The following is a 20573-nucleotide window of genomic DNA, read 5'->3' as shown; positions in this document are numbered from 1 at the left end:
TTCTTTTTTCATTTTATTGCTGGGTTGCTGAGTAGTACTCCGTTATGCAGATATATCATAACCGGTATAGCCATTCACCAGCTGATTAATATTTGGATTATTTCCAGTTTGGGGATCTTACAAATAAAGTAATTATAAAAGTGCACACACAGAAGAGCTTTTGCACTAACATATATTTTTATTTCTCTTAGGTAAATATCTAGAAAAAGAATGAGCAGATCATATGATAACTATAGCCATTCTAAATTTAGTCATTCCAGGGGCTGGGTAATGCATTTAATTGCAGTCTCATATTCCTCTTATAACTAATTATGTTGAGCATATTTCCATTGCATAAGTGCCACTGACACAGCTTTTTAGTAAAGTGTCTGTCCAAATATTTACCATTTATAAAAGTTTTTTGTCTTCTTGAATTGAAAAAGTTTTAATAATTCAAAAGTCTGTTCTTAGATATATGTACTGTGACTATTTTTCCCCCAAGTCCATTGCTTGCATTTTCTTATTGGTGTCGTTAGAATAAGCAAAGTTCTTTTCTATTATAATGAAGTTTAATTTACCAAAGTGGCATTTTGTGACATATCAAAAAGAATCTTTGCCTAACACTAGGTTACAAAAACTTTCTCCTATATTTCTTATATTTAAATCTCTGATCTAGTTTGAATAAAAAATTTTAATGGGTTGAAGTAAAGGTCATATAAAGGCATATCAAATTATTTTAGCACAATTTTTTAGATATAATATTCTTTGCCTCATTATGACCTTGGCATTTTTGCTGAAAATCAGTTGGACATATATATGTGTATCTACTTCTGGACTGTCCATTTTGTTCCATTTATCCATAGATCTGTACTTATACCAGTAACACACTGTTTTAACTACTACAGCTTTATAGTTAAGTATTTAGGTAGTATAAGTTCTCTAACCTTGATCTTCTTTTCCATATATTTTTGGCTACTGAAGATCCTTGTGTTTCATTTCATTTTATTTTTGCTTTTTAGGGCCGTACCCACAGCATACGGAGGTTCCCAGACTAAGGGTCTACTGCTCCACAACAGTAACTTTTCCATATATATTTTAGAATTAGGTTGCCATATTCTTTTCTTTTTTTTGTCTTTTTGCCTTTTCTAGGGCCGCTCTGGTGGCATATGGAGGTTCCCAGGCTAAGGGTCAAATTGGAGCTATAGCTGCCGGCCTACACCAGAGCCACAGCAACACCAGATCCGAGGCGTGTCTGTGACCTACACCATACCTCACAGCAATGCCGGATCTTTAACCCACTGAGCAAGGCCAGGGATCGAACCAGCAACCTCATGATTCCTAGTCAGATTTGTTAACCACTGAGCCACGAGGGGAACTCCCTGCCAGTTTCTATATGAAAAAAATAACCTTCTAAAATTTTTATTGGGATTGCACTGAATAATAGATTAATTTGAGAAGAAATGACTCTTTACAATACAGCCTTCTGATACATGAGCAGAGTATAAATCTTTTCTCTTTTTTTTGCTTTTTAGGGCCGTACCTGCAGCATCGGGAAGTTCCCATGATAGGGGTCGAATCAGAGATGCAGCTGCCAACCTACACCACAGCTACAGAAATGCAGGATCTGAGTTGCATCTTTGACCTACATACACCACAGCTCACAGCAATGCTGGATCCTTAATGATCAGAGACTGGGATCAAATCCACATCCTCATGAATACTAATCAGGTTCGTTTCTGCTTAGCTGCAATGGGAATTCCCTGACTCTTAATTTATTTAGATGTTATTTAACTGACCTCAGTAATATTTGATAAATTTTGGTATACAGATATTGCACATATTTTTACACATTTACTCCTAATTATTTCCTGTTTTATGCTATTACAAATGATATTATAAATTTCTAATTATTCACTCCCAATAGAGAAATATAAATAACTTTTACAACTTAGCATTTTAACTTGTGGTCTTTATGGACACATGTACTAGTTCTAGAAGCTTTTTTTTTTTTTTTTTTTGGCTTTTTATGGCTGCACCTGCAGCATATGGATGTTCCCAGACTAAGAACTGAATCAGAGCTGCAGTTGCAGGTCTTCACAACAGCCATAGACACAACAGATCCAAGCCGCATCTGTGATCTATGCCACTGCTTGCAGCAATGCCAGATTCTTAATCCACAGAGCGAGGCCAGGGATTGAACCTGCATCCTCATGGACACTATGTCAGGTTCTTAACCCGCTAAGCCACAACGGGAACTCCAGTTCTAGAAGCTTTTTTATAAATTCTATATATTTTCTCCACAAACAACCAAATTGTATCCAAAGAATAGAAAAAAATAGAATAGAAAAGATAGTTGTATTTCTTCTTTCCCAATCCACATGCTACTTATGGCCAGTAATACTGTGGATCTCCAGCAACAATGGAGAATAGAAATGGTAAGAGAAGACATATCTGTCTTCTTCCTAATCTTAGAGAAAAGCATTTGGCCTTTTAAAATCACATATGAAACTAGTGATTTTTTAGCATATGAGCTTTATCAAGATGATGAACTTTCCTTTCTATTCTCACTCTTGTTAAAGTTCTGATTATGAATAAGTATATTTTGCAAATACTTCTTCGGCAACTATTGAGAACATATATAAAAATATATACATACATAAACATATATAATTACTGATTTACTATGAAAATCACAATTGCTTTCTCAGAATAAAACCCTCTTAAATTTTTTTTTTATTTTGTTGGATCCAATTTGCTAAAAATTTTTAATGGATTTTTACATGTATCTTCATAAAGCACATTGGCGTATCATTTCCTTTTCATGTGATATCTTTATCTAGTATTGTTATTAGACTAATGCAGGCCTCATAAAAATTGAGAAGACCCTTCACTTCTATTTTCTGGAGGAGTTTGTATAGGTTAGGTCCTATTTGTCCCTTAAAGGCTCAGTAGAATTCACCAGAGAAGCCAACTAGACATAGTATTTTCTTTGAAGAAAGGTTTATAACTACAAATTCAAATGTATCTACTCTGTTATCTCTTATTTTTTTTTAGTAAATCTAGTAGTCTATATCCTTCAAGAAATCTGCTTATTTTATCTGTAAGTTGTGGAATGCACAGCATAAGGGTTGGTTGTTCATAATACAACCTTCTTAAAAATGGCTATAATGTTGGTAAAGATGCCTCCTCTTATTCTCTTGATACTAGGTAATTTGTGTTTTTTTTTTTTTTTTTTGGTAATACGTCTAAGTAGAGAACTATCAATTTTATTAACAACATTTGATTATATTAACATTCATCAGAGTTTTTTATATTTCATTGGGTTTTGGTCTTTTCATATTTATTTTGCTCCTTACTTTGTGTTTAATTTGTTCTTAATTTTCCTGGTTTTCATTAAGATGTAAGTAACCTTTTGATTGATTTCAGAACCTTTTTCTTAAAACAAGTATTTTAAAGTTAAATATCTCTCTAAGCATTGTTATGCCTTTTTCCCCCAAATTTTATAGGTTGTATTTTAAATCATTTCAAAATATTTTCTAATATACTATGTCTTTTCTCTCTGGACTCATGAGTTATTTATCTCTGTATTATTTGATCAATAAACAGTTGGAAATATCCCAGATATCTTTGTAGTATTCATTTCTAGGCTAATTCTGCTACGGAGAGAGAAATTATTTAAAATTTGATGTATCCTTTATAGCCCAAATATGACCGATTTTCAAAAATATTCTAAGTATATTGAAAAAAATGTGTATTCTGTTGTCATTAGGTGGGATGCTTTATAATGTCTATTAGCCAAGTTGCTTATTAGTATTTTGAAGTTACCTATACACTTATTGATTTTTTGTCTACTTGTTCTATACATCAGTAAGAAGAAATCATCAACATAATTGACTACAATTGTGGACTTACCTATTTTTCAATCATTTATCATTTTTTCCTTCATGTTTTTTCAAGCTCTATTACTAGGTATACAGATGTTTACATTTAACTATATATAGTCCCCTTGATAAGCTGATCCTTTTGTCATTATGAAAAGAAAATCTACATTATCCCTGGTAATTCCATTCTCTGTATCCACATTAATATTGAAATGTCCATGAAACTTTAAGCCATTTTTCCTTAAATGTTTACTGGTAGTTCTCATCTCTCTTCTCTTCCTGAGAAACTAATTATGCACCTATGAAACTTTTGATGTTATCCACAGTTTATTAGAGCTCTGTATATTGTATTTCTCTAGTCTTCCTTTTGGATCATTTATACTGCTATATATAAAAACAACATTCTCAAGAACTGATCACATATTGGGGCACAAAGCTAACTTCAACAAATTTAAGAGTATAGAAACTATTTCCAGTATCATCTCTGACCACAATGGCATGAAACTAGAAATCAACCACAGGAAAAGAAATGAGAAAAAGCTGACCACATGGAGACTAAACAATGTGCTACTAAAAAGCCAATGGGTCAAGGAGGAAATCAAGAAGGAAATTAAAAAAATACCTCGAGACATATGATAATGAAGACACAACCACTCAAAATCCATGGGATGCCACAAAAGCAGTGCTCAGAGGGACGCTGACAGCAATACAGGCCTTCCTCAAAAAAGAAGAAAAATCTCAAATCGACATCTTAACCCACCACCTAAACAAATTAGAGGAAGAAATACAAAAAACACACCTAAAGTCAGCAGAAGGAAGGAAATCATAAAGATCAAAGAGGAAATCAATAAAACAGAAATTCAAAAAACAATAGACAAAATCAATGAAACCAAGAGCTGGTTCTTTGAAACGGTAAACAAAATTGAAAAACCTCTGGCTACACTCACCAAGAAGAGGAGAGAAAAAACCCAAATAAACAAAATCAGAAATGAAAAAGAAGTCGTCACAATGGCTACTGCAGAAATACAAAAAACCATGCAAGAACACTATCGACAATTATATGCCAACAAATGCGACAACCCAGAGGAAATGAACAACTTTCTAGAGACATACGGCCTGCCAAAACTGAATCAAGAAGAAATAGATCAACCAAACAGACCAATCACCAGAAATGAAAGGGACTCTGTCATAAAAACACTCCCTACAAATAAAAGTCCAGGACCAGATCACTTCACGGGTGAATTCTACCAAACATACAAAGAGGAACTGGTGCCCATCCTCCTTAAACTTTTTCAAAAGGTTGAAGAAGAAGGAACTCTCCCAAAGACATTCTATGACACTACCATCACCCTAATTCCAAAACCAGACCACCAAAAGATACCACCAAAAAAGAACACTATAGGCCAATATCTTTCAGGAACATAGACACAAAAATTCCCAAAATTTTAGCCAGCCGAATCCAACAACATACCAAAAAGATCGTACACCATGACCAGGTGGGATTCATCCCAGGCTCACTAGGATGGTTCAACATATGCAAATCAATCAACGTCATACACCACATTAACAGAAGAAAAGTCAAAAACCACATGATCAGCTCAATAGAAAAAGCAACTGACAAAGTCCAACATCCATTCATGATAAAAACTCTCCCCAAAGTGGGTATAGAGGAAACATTCCTGCACATAATCAAAGCCATTTATGACAAACCCACAGCAAATATAACACTCAATGGAGAAAAACTGAAAGCCTTCCCCCTAAAATCTCGAACAAGACAGGGACGCCACTGCTATTCAACACAGTATTGGAACTCCTAGCCACAGCAATCAGACAAACAAAAGAAATTAAAGGCATCCAAATAGGAAGAGAAGATATAAAACTGTCACTGTATGCAGATGACATGATACTATATCTAGAAAACCCTAAGGACTCAACCCAAAAACTACTTGAACTGATCAACACATTCAGCAAAGTAGCCGGATATAAGATTAACATTCAGAAATCAGTCGCATTTCTGTATACTAACAATGATACTTTAGAAAAGGAATACAAAAACACAATACCCTTTAAAACGGCACCCCAAAAAAATCAAATACCTCAGAATACACCTGACCAAGGAGGCAAAGGACCTATATGTCGAGAACTATAAAACCGTCATCAAGGAAATTAAAGAAGATGTAAAGAAATGGAAAGATATTCCATGTTCATGGATTGGAAAAATCAATACTGTAAAAATGGCCATACTATCCAAAGCAATCTACAGATTCAAGCAATCCCTGTCAAATTACCCATGACATTGTTCAGAGAACTAGAACAAACAATCCAAAAATTGATATGGAACCGCAAAAGACCCAGAATTGCCAAAGCAATCCTGAGAAACAAAAACCAAGCAGGAGGCATCACTCTCCCAGACCTCAAGCAGTATTACAAAGCCACAGACACCAAGACAGTGTGGTACTGGTACCAAAACAGACAGATAGACCAATGGAACAGAATAGAGAACCCAGAAAGAAACCCAGACACCTACAGTCACTTAATGTTTGACAACGGAGGCAAGAACATAACATGGGCAAAAGACAGTCTATTCAGCAAGCATTGCTGGGAAACCTGGACAGCTGCACATAAATCAGTGAAACTGGAACACACCCTCACACCATGCGCAAAAAGAAACTCAAAATGGCTTAAACAGTTGGCTTAAATGGCTCAAAATGGCTTAAATGTAACACAAGACACCATCAAACTCCTAGAAGAGAACATAGGCAAAACATTCTCTGACATCAACCTTAAAAATGTTTTCTCAGGTCAGTCTCCCAAAGCAACCAAAATAAAAGCAAAAATAAACTAATGGGACCTAATCAAACTGACAAGCTTTTGTATGGCAAAGGAAACCAAAAAGAAAACAAAAAGACAACTTACAGAATGGGAGAAAATAGTTTCAAATGATGCAACGGACAAGGGCCTAATCTTTAAAATATGAGAACAACTTATACAACTCAACAGCAAAACAGCCAAAAACCCAATGGAAAAATGGGCAAAAGACATGAACAGACATTTTTCTAAGGAGATATGCAGATGGCCAACAGGCACATGAAAAAGTACTCAACATCACTGATTATAAGAGAAATGCAAATCAAAACTACTATGAGTTACCACCTCATACCAGTCACAATGGCCATCATTAATAAGTCCACAAATAACAAATGTGGGAGGGGGTGTGCAGAAAAGGAAGCCCTCCTACACTGTTGGTGGGAATGTAAGCTGGTACAACCCCTGTGAAGAACAGTATGGAGGTACCTTAGAAATCTATACACAGAACTACCATATGACCTAGCAATCCCACTCTTGGGCATATATCCCAACAAAACGTTCCTTGAAAAAGACATATGTACCCACATGTTCACTGCAGCACTATTCACAATAGCCAAGACATGGAGACAACCCAAATGTCCATTAACAGATGACTTGATTAGGAAGACATGGTATATATACACAATGGAATACTACTTAGCCATAAAAAAGAATAAAAGAATGCCATTTGTAGCAACATGGATGGAAATAAAGACTCTCATACTGAGTGAAGTAAATCAGAAAGAGAAAGAAAAATACCACATGATATCACTCATATCTCGTATCTAATATACAGCAAAAATGAGCTTTTCCTCAGAAAAGAAAATAATGGACTTGGAGAATAGACTTGTGGTTGCCCCAGGGGGAGGGGGAGGAAGTGGGAGGGATTGGGAGTTTGAGGTTAATGGATGCAAACTATTGTTTTTGGAATGGATTATCAATGAGATCCTGCTGTGAAGCACTGAGAACTATGTCTAGATACTTACAGTACAGCATGACAAAGGGAGAAAAAATTATGTATTCATGTATGTGTAACTGGTTCCCCTTGCTATACAGTGAGGAAAAAAAGTGTGTTGGGGGAAATAACAATAAAAAATAATTTAAAAAAAATAAAAAATAAAAATTCACTGAACTTTATTCCCTAGGTTAGATAATTAAATGCATTTTGTAAGGAAAATAGTAAGAGAATAACATGAAGAAAGCTTTTCTATAAATGATTAATATAACTAGAAGGTACAGCATTTTATATGAACGAATAACTCAAGAAAGATCTAAGAGATCAATACATAAATCTAGAGACAAAGAGATCAAAGACTAGACTGAGTTTGTAGCACACAGAATTGAAATAAAGAGAAGTATGAAGTAGATATTTCAAGGGAAATTTATAAAATTTCATGGAATACATAAAAATAACAATAAAAAGGGAAAATCAAGATGAAATTGTTTCACATCTTAGTGACCAAAAAAAAAAAAAGATGATGATATCACTCAGGAAACATACATAAGCTTAGGTAAGAGAACAATGAAATTGATTTTAGACTAATTATAGGAGACTACACAAGTGTAAGCATCCTGAAAGAAATTGGACATAAATAAGTGAAGCTCATGTGAAAAGTTAACCCTAAAAGTTATTACTTTCATTATTAGAACCACTGAACAAAAAAAGGATCAGTAATTATCTATGCAAGAAGTTATTTAATGAGAAAAGCATGGTAAGCCAAGGGACTATAATCATAGGTAGAAAAGGAAAGAAGAAAGTATAACAAGCAATACAGAAAAAAAGGAATAGTCCAAGAGATAAAAGAGAAGATAGCATAGCTTAAAGTCTTAAAAACCAGCAGAAGAGTGATTAAAGGACAGGATCTAGAGGTCAATATTACAAAACTCTGTAGAAATTTAAAGAATAAATTATAAAAGAAAAAAACTATCTATAGCCTAAACCAGCCACAAAGATGGCATTCTGAATCACAAAGCATCCACATAGTGCAATTCCTGAAACAACTAAAAAATATATTGGGATTTCCACTGTGGCTCAGAGGTTTGAGAACCTGACACTGTTTCTGTGAGGATACGGGTTCAATGTCTGGCCTTGCTCAGTGGCTTAGGATCACACGTTGCTGTGAGCTACGTCATAGGTCACAGATGTGGCTTGGATTTGGCATTGCTGCAACTGTGGCATAGGCCTGTAGATGCAGCTCCGATTCGACCCCTAGCCAGGAACTGCCATATGCCACAGGCGTGTTTATTAAAAGAAAAAATGCATGTGTGTATATGTGTAATTTTTTAAAATGTACTTTACATATATATTCATGCCCAAACATGTGGACAGATACTCATAATGACTGAATAATACACTTTTGCAAAAGTTACCTTCATCTGGATCACAAGTATCTTGGCAGTTTTATTTGGGCTCTTCTTTGGAGTAGGATATACCAAGGTTTCCAAGGAACATGCTAAGTAAAAAAGTTCTATGTTGCTGGGTTTTGTTTTGCTGAGTCAAGTATTCCAGCCTAGGGTAAGAGTCACAATACTTAGGACAACTGAGGGACACCCCACTGGAAAGGTTAGGTATGTAACTTATAAAGAAAGAAAGAGGGATGGGACAGATAGTAAGAGAAACAGAGAGAAAGAAGGGAAATGGAGTATTTTAAGAAGTTTTGCATTGGTATGCAATTGAACTGTTCTTTGTCACCTCATGAGAATTTCAGTAAATGTTGAATACAAAATTGCTGCACTCAGTAAACGCAGAATTTGACAATACTTTCAGAGTTGGCTTTGTGGCAGGGCTTGAGAAAAATGTTGCTTACTGGATTGGTTGATCTATTTTGGTTGAAGTTTTTAGAGACTACAAAATGCTAAGCTTGGCCTCTAGGGGAATATTTTTATTTCATATAGAAGACGATCAGGCCAGGCCACTGAAACAAGGCAAAACTCTGGGCATCAATTCAAAGAGGAAAAGAAACAAATAGAGTATAAATACTGCTGGGCAAAATACTCAGCTTACTATCCAAACAATGATATATCAGGCAGTGAGAGTTCACACAAACGGTGACATAAAGCAGAAACTGGAGTTCCTATCGTGGCTCAGCAGAAACAAATCTGATCAGTGAGGAAGTAGGTTTGATCCCTGGCATTGCTCAGTGGGTTAAGGATCCCGTATTCCCGTGAGCTGTGGTGTAGGTCACAGACACGGCTCGGATCTGGAGTTGCTGTGGCTGTGGCATAGGCTGGTGGCTGCAGCTTTGATTCAACCCCTAGCTTGGGGAACTCCATGTGCTGCGGGTGCAGCCTAAAAGGAAAATAAAATAAATTAAAATAAAATAAATTAAAATAAAATAAAATAAAGCAGAAACCCAAATAGGAAAAGTCAGTTAGTATTGGTGAGGGCCAACAACAGATGTCTGGAACTAAATCACTGGGAGACTCAGGCTGAAGGTAAGAAATTCACCTTAAAATAAGAACTTCCATACTACAGAACGACAGTATTAATCAGGAGCCCCATCACCTGGGGAGTATACATTACACAATAGGCACCAAACATTTTAGGGTGAAATTTTATAAAGAAAACCATACCATCTGGACACCAGGGTGCCAATATTTATACAATCTTTAGCCAATTAGCTATTTTTATAGCTTTTACTAAGCTGCTTTGACTTATAGAAGGACTGTATCTAGAATGTAAACTAGCACCAAGCCTAAAATTGAAGGAGGGCATTGTAGTAGCATTTTAAAAATGTGAGTTTTGGAAGCCAGGCAAACTATTACACTTCTCATTTACCATGAATCTCTAAAGCCAAAAAAACTTTACTCGAAGGTCAAACTCCATTTCAAAAATAACCTTTAGTATTAAAAACAAATAAATTGCCAATCATTTCAAGATTCTGCAGTGCTCCTGCAATTTAATACTAACCAGAACAGCATTTAACTCTATAAAAGTAACAAGACTTTGCTTTGTGTCTGCCCCCAAGCAATGCTGACATCTGAAATAAAGGAGCTATGTAGGGTAAACTGAACCTCCAGATATGACTGCAGACATCACAAGAACTTTCCTACAGAAAAAGAGAAAAAAAGTAAAAACTGGTTTTGCTATCAGCAAGGCTGAAAGAGAATGCCTCACCAATGAACTTACTTCCGTTTTATTTTAATAAGTATACAAGGAAAACATGGAAGAAAAATACTGTGTCTTCTTGACATTAATTCAAAATGGACTTATGCCCCACATTCTGCAACTTCCAGTTTGAGCTCTGATTTCTTGAATAATCTAGAATTGAGAAAAAAAAATGCATTTAATCCTACCATGGTGACATTTCAATTCTGTGCCATTATGCCTGAACATTCAAAGAGAATAAAGAAGATCATAGGTTTTAAATTTTCCCATATTTAAATAATTCTATGGTTCTTTGCATATGATATTGTAATAAAATTCATGTTCTATATTCTATAAAAGGGCATTGGCTCTATAAAAAGACATTCTACTTGCAAGTGTCAACTGTATAAGATTAGGCATTAAACCCTCTGAATTCGTAGAGATTTCAATCTGATATTGAAAAATTGACAGTGATCAAAGGTCATGAAAAAGAGGAGTTCCTGTTGTGACTCAGCAGTAACAAACCTAACATCCATGAGAATGCAGGTTCGATCCCTGGCACCGCTCAGTGGGTTAAGGATCCAGCATTGCCGTGAGCTGTGGTATAGGTCGCAGATGCAGCTCGCATCTTGTGTTGCTGGCTGTGGCGTAGGCCAGCAGCCACAGCTCCAATTTGACCCCTAGCCTGGGACCTTCCATATGATACGGGTGCGGCCCTAGAGAGAGAGCCATGAAAAAGAAACTAAGATGTTAGTGAGGACTCCAGAATAATGCTCAAGAAAGTGATTAACACGGGCAATGGCCAAAAAAAGTCACTATGTTGCTGTGCGGGAGTATCTACCATGTAATTCACTCAATGACACCAGATATAAGATCCATATTACCCAAAAGGGGAGTTTCATAACTCATGAGGAGGAACTAGGTCTTACTCACCACTGTAAATCCAATCCTGACAACAAGTAAATGCTCAAATTTATCCTGAAGAAATAAATTAATGCAAAAATGAGTAGGTCAGGCTCCAAAAAGAAATAAACTATGAAAGGGAACCGTCTGAATAACAAGCCTAGTCTGCAACTTACTTAAAGGGTACTGTTCAGACACCAAAATCCTATCTAACAGAAGGGATGTTCTCTAACATCTCTCTGCCCAGAAGCCCCAGCAGCACACAACTTGAGTACTTCAGTCTTGCTTCAGATTCCAGAAGAGCAGTACTACTTATGGGCCCTAAGCTAGACACTGGTAGGAAAATGGGAAAAGCTAGAATCAACTCAAGAGAACAATAAGAGTAGCTACCACTTAGTGAATGTTTACCATACAACTAACCACTTTCCAAGCTTTACTCATTTGCTCTTGAAAAAAAATACTTTGAGGTGTTTGTTCTTATACTTACTTTACAGCTAAGAAAAATGAGATCCACAGAGTTGAAGCTACTTATACAATATCACATAGCTAATTTTAAAAAAGGAACCTAGGATTTAAACAAGGTTTGTCTAATCACAAAAACTTTCATTATGATACCATCTGCAATGATAGAGTAGTTTCTAGTTTCTGGAGGTTCCAAGAGACTAATTACATTCAATCCCTTCAAGTTGATCCTAACCCTCAAAATCAATTTGCTATACAGCAGTGTCATGATGACCACCCTAAAACAGAATTCCCTGTGACACTTTCAGACTTTGTCATCAAACACATTTCACACGCATAAGATGACATTTATAGCTACTTGACATCTTTTGTAATCTAGAGAGAAAATGAATAGAAGAGTAAAAAAGGGGGTGGGGAAAAGGGGGGAGTAGATAGGGAAGGAATTAAGAAAAATAAAAAGAGGGCAGGGTCCAAAGGGAAAGGGGAAAAGAGAGGCTGAGACAGACACCAGATTATTATTTGAGAGCTGTTACTCTGCTAAATGAAATCTAGGACTCCAGGGTCTTTGAAAAGTGTGAAGAAATGAGAGACTTTTGCCAATAGGCCCAGTAAAAATAATCAGCTACAACAGTGCAGCCCATTGTTTTGAACCTTCTTTAGCCTGCTTACTAAATTTAAACACAACAGCCAGTTTCATAAATTCTTTCCACTGCTTTTTTTTTTTTTTTTAATGTAGGTGGAAACTAGAACTTTCTCTTTCCTTTTCTCTATCTTTCAAACAAGTCCTAAGAGAAGATTTTCTCAGACCCCTGCATCATCAAGACTCACCATGTATATACATGTCAGCTATGTTTCTAAGGGTCTTTGGACTATTTTTTTTTTTCCTGGTGATTTTTTATGACTTTACTTTGTCCTGTCATTACTGCCTTTACCTAAAGACGACTAGATTTAAGTAGTTCAAGTAGTAGTACTTATGTTTTCTACAGTAAAATTAAACAACTATTCTACAAACTCCAAAACCAAAGCTTCAGCATCACATTAGTTTGATGGAGTTTTACTTTTTACTTTTGAATTACTTTAATCAACCGTTTCCCTATTCAGCTCGCACCAAGTGGTGAGTCATATCAACAACACTACCCTGGCTGCCATACTAGATTTCCTCACCAACTAGCCTCTGCCATAACCGCTGTGTCACACCATACAGTATTAAAGTTCTATTTACTATTCACACTAAATTCCAGGCACTGGGCAAGGTGCCACTCCACAATTATTGACAAACTCCATAGTCTGTTTTCTCCTCTGATGTACCCAGTCTAAAGAGTACTTTCTGAAAGAGTTCAAATACTATTTTTTCCACTCAATCTGAGCTGGGCTCTTAAGTTTGTTCAGAACTTCATTTCTTCACATGTATAAATATCTGTTCAGCCTCTATCATGTGCCAAGCCTAATTCTAGGCACTGGAAATATGGTGAATAAATGAATTAGACAAAATCCACATCATAAGGCTTACAATATATAAGAAAAACAAATTACAGGTACATAATGTAATATCAAGTAATGATAAATGTTATGAAAAAGCAGAGATCCATCTAAATTTGGTTTCCCAACATACACATCCTCTTTAATAAATCTTTCAATTCCTTTTTATTTTTGTCATATCTGAAATCCTGTATATAGTCCTCTAAATTTCTGTAGATTACCTTTTTTTCAATTTACATTTAAGATAGAGGCTGGTCATCAATTACACTCTTGGCTCTTTTACAGCTCAAAATATCTCTGTACCTTTACCCATTGTATCAGGGAGAATATTGTCAGTTGCAAGTAAAAGTTAACTGAGCCCAAGCTTGTTTATACAATAGAATAATACAATTGCTTCTATAACTAAAAATTTTACAAGTAATCAGGCTTTGGGCACATAGCAAAGATCCAGTTCTTTTTATTTTTCTCTGTTATGTCCTTTCCCATGTTTAAGCTTAATCCTCAAGCTTCACTGCCTTCCCTCAAGTGAAAGATAGCTGCCAGTGGCATGCTTCCTCATTCATATACTGGGAGCTAGAGTGAGTCACTTTCACAGTATCATATAAAATCATAAAAATTCTAAACTCTGGCTAAACCATCATTGAAACAACTACCAGGAAACGCCATGGGGAATACTGGATTGAGTCTATCAGTGGAGCAAAGCAGATGGGATTACACCAACTGGCTTAGAACAATCCAGAATGAACTCAAAGCTAGGGTCAGTTCCACTAGCCTGCTTGGCTAGGGCATGGTGGCAGGAGTGATGAGTCCACCGCAATGTTCCCTAATTTATTCTTTCCTCCACAGTGTGTTCCTAAAGAAGCAGTATCCTTCCTAGTTAAAAAAGTTTGAATTTTGGCATAACCATTGTTCTAAAAAAATTATATGAAATAAATCTGAAATTAAAATATACGTAAGAGTATATCAAATAAATGTTTAAATTGCAGCTATACTGCATTGTGCTACATAACTGCATTGCCAATTACTTTTCTACTGCCTACTTTGATTAAATGATGAGTATTATATAGTTTTGTCAGGTATACTTATCTTGTATATGCTTCACCTTTTAATATATCTGCATCCAATGACTGTTGCAGTGACATCAGCTCAAGAAAGGCAAAAGTAACTAAGGGATTGGACCACTTAGGGATGAAGATCTAGGTCACCCTAACAGGAAAACAACCTAAACTAGTTTAAGTTTGAAGCTTTAACTAAGGGAAATTTAACCTTGATAGTGGAGGAGAGAAATTATGAGCATCAATTATACCCTTGAGGCCGTAGCAAGGACTATATAGTTTGTTTCACTAACCATCCAGATTCAAGATTTTTAGATGATGGCAACCAGCCACTGCTTTGAAGAAGACACTAAACTGAACGAAATTGTATCTTTCCTTATAAAGGATAAATTAAAAATATCATGTTCTCCTCAAAATGGAGACCCTATATTATAATGTAGGAGCTAAATACATGGGAGAGTACATGTAGATCCATGTCAGATACAATTTATTTACCATATCAGATAAGTCCAGCTCCCAGAACTTGAGACAGTTGCTAAGTTAGGCCTCTTGTACTTACAACAAGCTCTGATATTATAAATAAGCAAGGATTATGAAATTTCACTGGTTTTCTCATTTATTAGACATTTATCATCTATCTTTCACATGACATAATAATAATAATGGAATCAGAACATAATGAGATATTTAGACTAAACTCTAATACTATGATACACACAATTCGATCATTCTTCATTACTATAAAGACATTTTGGTCATCATCTGTGAACATGAATAAACAATAAACATCATCTATCAAGGTCTTGGCAAAGCATCTGAGTGACAATTAATAGTGACTTATAGTGATTAAATGCTGGAAATCAAAGATTTTCACAAGTAAGATTTTTCTTTATTTCCAGAGAACAGAGTGAGAGATTGTAATTATACATTCTCTCAAAATTGAGGTGATTCCTTCTCCAGGAATAAGGAATATCTCAAGTATAATAGCCCACTGGGGATCAATGCAGTAGAACAAATGCTCTGATGGACACAACATAACAGATTTATTCCCATGACAGCTATTTGCTATTAGGCAAGTATAAAATCAGTAATTTTTTTCAATTTCCTATCACTATTAAAAGAACAATTCTAGCTATAAGCTTCCTCTGTGGCTACTCAACAGCTCCTTAAACTCACATAGCAGAACTTCATGTTCTCCTGTAAAATTTTACCCTGGATTCAGAAAGTGTATAAAGATTACTTTATATGATTCATTCATCACCACTTTTTTCACTACACATAAGCTCATTTTCAAAACTAGTTGCTAAAATAAAATTACTCTTACCTTCAATCTACTTGAAACATTTCATCATCCTCTATCCAAAGTTTTTCTTTCTATCTTAAAGAAAGTAGAACTTTTCAAGAGGGAGATCAAAATGATGGAGTAGAACATGGAGCTCACCTCTTCCCCACAAACACACAAAAAATACATTTATATCTGGAACAACTCTCAAGAAAACTGTGAACCAGCAGAAGAATTCCTATACAACTTAAGCTGCAAGAAAAATCTTTACATAAGCAGGCAGGATAAGGAGAAAAGGGCATTGGATAGAGACCAATGTCCCTGAGAGGGATCTGTAAGGAAGAGAATGTCCACATGGGCAGATTCTTGCCCTAGATAGTGAGAAGGTTGGCCCACAATCTAAGCATCCCAGTCCTGGGGTCCTGTATGTAAGAACCAAGTCCCTTACCTGCTGGGAAATCCACTGAGACAGATAAAAGGGCTGGAGAAGTCTAGATTCTACTTGCATGTAGTGCCCTCATGCTGGCTTGTTAACAATCAGGGTGAAGAGAGCCATGGATTAGCAGCTGCCACCTTGCTGCACCTCCTAATCCAAATGGGCCAATGCCCTATCCCCACTCACTCCACACAAAATGCTAGCATGAGATCAGGGCAAAGATTTGATCTAGTAACAAAAAGACAGACCAGGATGCCTGGAGTGTGATCGAGATGGAGCCACAAAGACTACTGTCAGCATGCACACAGGTACAGTGGGTCTAGCTGTGGCAGACGCTGTCAGCCCACACACAAAGCAGTGTGACAAAAACAAAGTACAAAATCAGAGGTTAAGCGCTGAATCCCTGTAAGTGTACTCCATCCAACTACACAAAGGGGCAGCCCTAAGGGCCAGGGATGTGATCAGGGTGGAGCCACAAAGCCCACTGTCAATGTGTACACTGGGGTGGCAGATCCAGCTACAGCAGACACTGTCAACACATGCACCACGTGGCACCACAAAAACATACAGTAGCTTAGCACTGAATCTTGGGCACAGAGGCCCTGGTATAGGAGTATGCAGCAGTCTGTTACCTAAAAAGAACACCCCAACTTCACCCATTCCATACTTTAGCCCAGCACAGGATATGGGGAAGACAGGTGCTAGAAGAAGTCTGCCACAGAGGCAATCCAACTCTCAGAAAGCAGTACAGCCACCAAAATTCCTGCAGCCACAATGCTCCAATCCCAGCCCCACTCAATTCCACCCCACAGCCTAGCAGTAAATATGCAATGAACACAACAGAGAACAAGATGCAAACTTAGGCTGCTCCTGAGCAGAACCACGAACACGAACACAGGTGGCACGTAGATGTGTTGTGACCACAGAGGCTTCACGCCACAAGAAACATGTAGGTCTGCTGTGACCACAGGGGCCTCAACTGCTTTAGCAACCACCCTCCTTTGTGGCAGGACACACAATGAAGGGCAAAAGAGAGCAATGGAGCTCAACTCCCAGGGCTTCCACTCCAACAACTTGGAAGCAGACCCCATCCCCAAAAGGGCAATCACATGCAAGGAGCAATGAAAAAGATGCACCTCACATCCAGCACAGACTCTAGACACTACACCAGCAACCACACCCCCTACCAAGGGGACAACAGCCAGCACACTCTGAGTAAAGATGTGGCTGGCATCCATACAAAACCAGCCCTCACACCAAACACAAACAGTCTACACAAGGATGTTCCCACATAAAAACACCGCCTAAGGACCACAACAATTTCTCCTAAATTCATAGAGAAAGAGGAAGATAAGGAAAAGGAAAAGGCAGAGGAACTACTCCCAATTAAAAAAACAAGGGAAAACCCCTGAAAAAAACAAATAATAAAACAGACCTCACCAGTATACCAGACCCTGGATTTAAAAAGGAGGTACTAGGAGTTTCCACTGTAGCACAACAGAATCAGTGGCATCTCTGCAGTGCCAGGACACAGGTTCGATCCCTGGCACAATGGATATTTATCAATAATTACTTTAAATGTCAATGTTCAAAATTCTCCAATCAAAAGACATGGAGTAGCAGATTGGATAAAAAGCTAAGAACGTGTAATGTGCTGCCTACAATTGATTCACATCAGAGTGAAACACACGAATGAAAGTAAGAGGGTAAAAAAAATTGGGGGCGGGGGGAGTTCCCTGTGGCACAGCAGGTTCATGATCTGGCACTGTTTCTGTGTTGGCTCGAGTTGCTGCTGTGTTATAGGTTCGCTCCCTGGCCAGGAACTTCTGCATGCCAAAGGCACCACCAAAAAAAAAAAAAAAAAAAAAAAAAGCAAATCTCTTTAATAAACACAGATCCAAAAATCCTCATCAAAATTAGCAAAGCAAATCCAAGAACACATAAAAGGATCATACATCATGATCACGGTGGATTCATTTTGGTGTTGCAAAACTGGTTCAACATATACAAATGAATCAATGTGCTACAACACATTAACGAAGGAAAGACAAACTCAACGTGATCATCTTAGTAAACATAGAAAAAGCATTTCACAAAATTCAACACATATTCATGATAAAAAAATTCTCACCAAAGTATATCTAGAACGGCATATCTCAGCAAATGTTTGCTATATGAGACAAACCCTCAGCCAACATTATATTCCTTGGTGAAAAGCTGAAAGCCTTCCTGCTAAATTCAGGAAGAAGACAAAGATGCCCATTCTCACCACTTTTATTCAACATAGCAATCAAACAAGAAAAAATAAAATAAAAGGTTTCCACATAGGATGGGAAGAGGTGTAACTATCATTATTTGCAGATGACTTAATATACTACATAGAGAACCCTAAAGTCTCCACACAAAATTTATTAGAACTATAAATGAATTCAGCAAGATAGCAGTATACAAGATCAATAGAGTGAATCTGTTGCATTTCTTTACGCTACTAATTAAATATCAGAAAGATAAAGTTAAAAAAAAAACATTTAAAATCACTTCAAAAAAATAAAATAGATGTGGTACATATATAAAACAGAACACTACTTAGCCATAAAAATATCAAAATAATGCCATTCGCAGCAACATAGATACAACTAGAGATTCTCATACTAAGTGAAGTAAGTCAGAAAAAGACAAATACCATACATACGATATCACTTACATGTGGAATCTAAATATGGCACAAATGAACTTAAAACAGAGACATACTCAAAGCAATGAGAATAGACTTGTAGTTGCCAAGGGGGAGGAGGGAGGGAAAGGGACAGACTGGAGTTTGGGGGTTAGTAGATGCAAACTGTTATATTTAGGATGGATAAACCACAAGGCCCTACTATAGAGCACAGAACACTATATCCAAACTCTTGGGATAGACCATGATGGAAAAGAACATTTTAAAAAGAATCTTTGTGTATGTGTGTGTACGTATGTATATATAATATAACTGAGTCACTTTACCGTACAGTAGAAATTGACACAACACTGTAAATCAACTATACTTGAATTTAAAAAAAAGTACACGGGAGGCAGATCAAGATGGCAGAGGAGTAAGAGGTCATGCTCACCTTCTCCTGCAAACACCTCAAAAAAACAAATCTACATGTAAAACGACTGGCATAGAACATCTACTGAATGCTGGCAGAAGAACTTAAACCTTCAGAAAGGGCAAGAAACTCTTGACATAACTGGGTAGAAGAAAAAAAGAGAGAGAGAGAGAGAGAGAGAGAAAGGAATCAGGGTGGGACTAGCATTCCTGAGAGGGACCTGTGAAGGAGAAAAGGAATCCACACCCTGGGAAGCCACCTAACCGACTGGGAGATCAGACAAGACAGAGGGACCTCAAAGTTTTCAAGAGAAGTATAGCAGCTGAACCAAGGACAAAGTAGAGTGAGAGCAGCACAAATCATCTGCACCACCACCCTGGACACCACAGCCTGAGATGCTCAGGCAGGGGATGGGCACTTTGACTTAGGCTCCAGAGGTCAGTCTCAAGGAGAAGACTAGGTTTGGCTGAGTGGGGACAGCCTGAGGGGCGAAGGAGCAGTGTGACATGGGCAGGGAAGTGGTGTGCTACAGGCTAGGGAGTGGAACACCACAGCAGCGGAAACTGAGAGAGGGTTCGGGACCACAGGAGAAGCAAGGCGCCATTGCTGGGGAGGGTGACAGGAGGAGGGGTACATCCCCATAGGAATCTCCTTGCCCACGTGCACTCAGGCTCTCAGAGGGTGGGGTGTCTCTGGTGAAGTCTACGGGTGGCAAGAAGCCAATTGCTCTGGCTACGGGAGACCAGGCACTTCTTATACAGGCTGCAGGTGGCCAGGAACCTCTTGTGTGGGCTAAGGGCAGCATGGGGCTAAGTGTGACATGGTGCCTCTTGCATGATCTACAGGCAGCAGGGACAGACCATGGCAGTCGTCATGGAGGCCAGAGGGAGGCATGGCCTGCCACCACTGGGGGTCTGTGAGTAGGCTCCACCTGTGGCCCCAGTCACCGTAGGGGTCGGCAAAAAAAAAGAGGGCGCTACAACCAAGCACAATATGTTATTACTCTCATCCTCCTTGGAACACACTCGAACCACAGCTGCCACTGTCAAACGATCTTGGTAGCACCCAGACACTTG

At 37.5% G+C, this 20573-nt stretch overlaps 1 long non-coding RNA gene across 9 annotated transcripts in view; it reads right to left on the bottom strand.

The window, feature by feature from the left end:
* Nucleotides 1-20573, bottom strand: part of LOC102158494 (uncharacterized) — a 241115-nt gene that overhangs the window by 114304 nt on the left and 106238 nt on the right. Inside the window, exon 6 of one of the 9 annotated variants that reach the window (XR_014813057.1) lies at nt 10837-10968. The exons of the other annotated variants lie outside the window; for them this stretch is intronic. This is a non-coding gene — a long non-coding RNA (uncharacterized LOC102158494). The remainder of the gene's footprint in view (nt 1-10836; nt 10969-20573) is intronic. 9 annotated transcript variants of the gene reach the window in all.

The sequence above is a fragment of the Sus scrofa genome, chromosome 8 (genome assembly GCF_054392235.1).
Source record: "Sus scrofa isolate SSC_HxYL_T2T_F1_AM1 chromosome 8, Sscrofa_HxYL_maternal_Yorkshire_Landrace_v2.0, whole genome shotgun sequence".
Lineage (NCBI taxonomy): Eukaryota > Metazoa > Chordata > Mammalia > Artiodactyla > Suidae > Sus > Sus scrofa.
The sequence above is the reverse complement of the archived record's forward strand: the minus strand, read 5'-3'. Positions and strand labels throughout refer to the sequence as shown.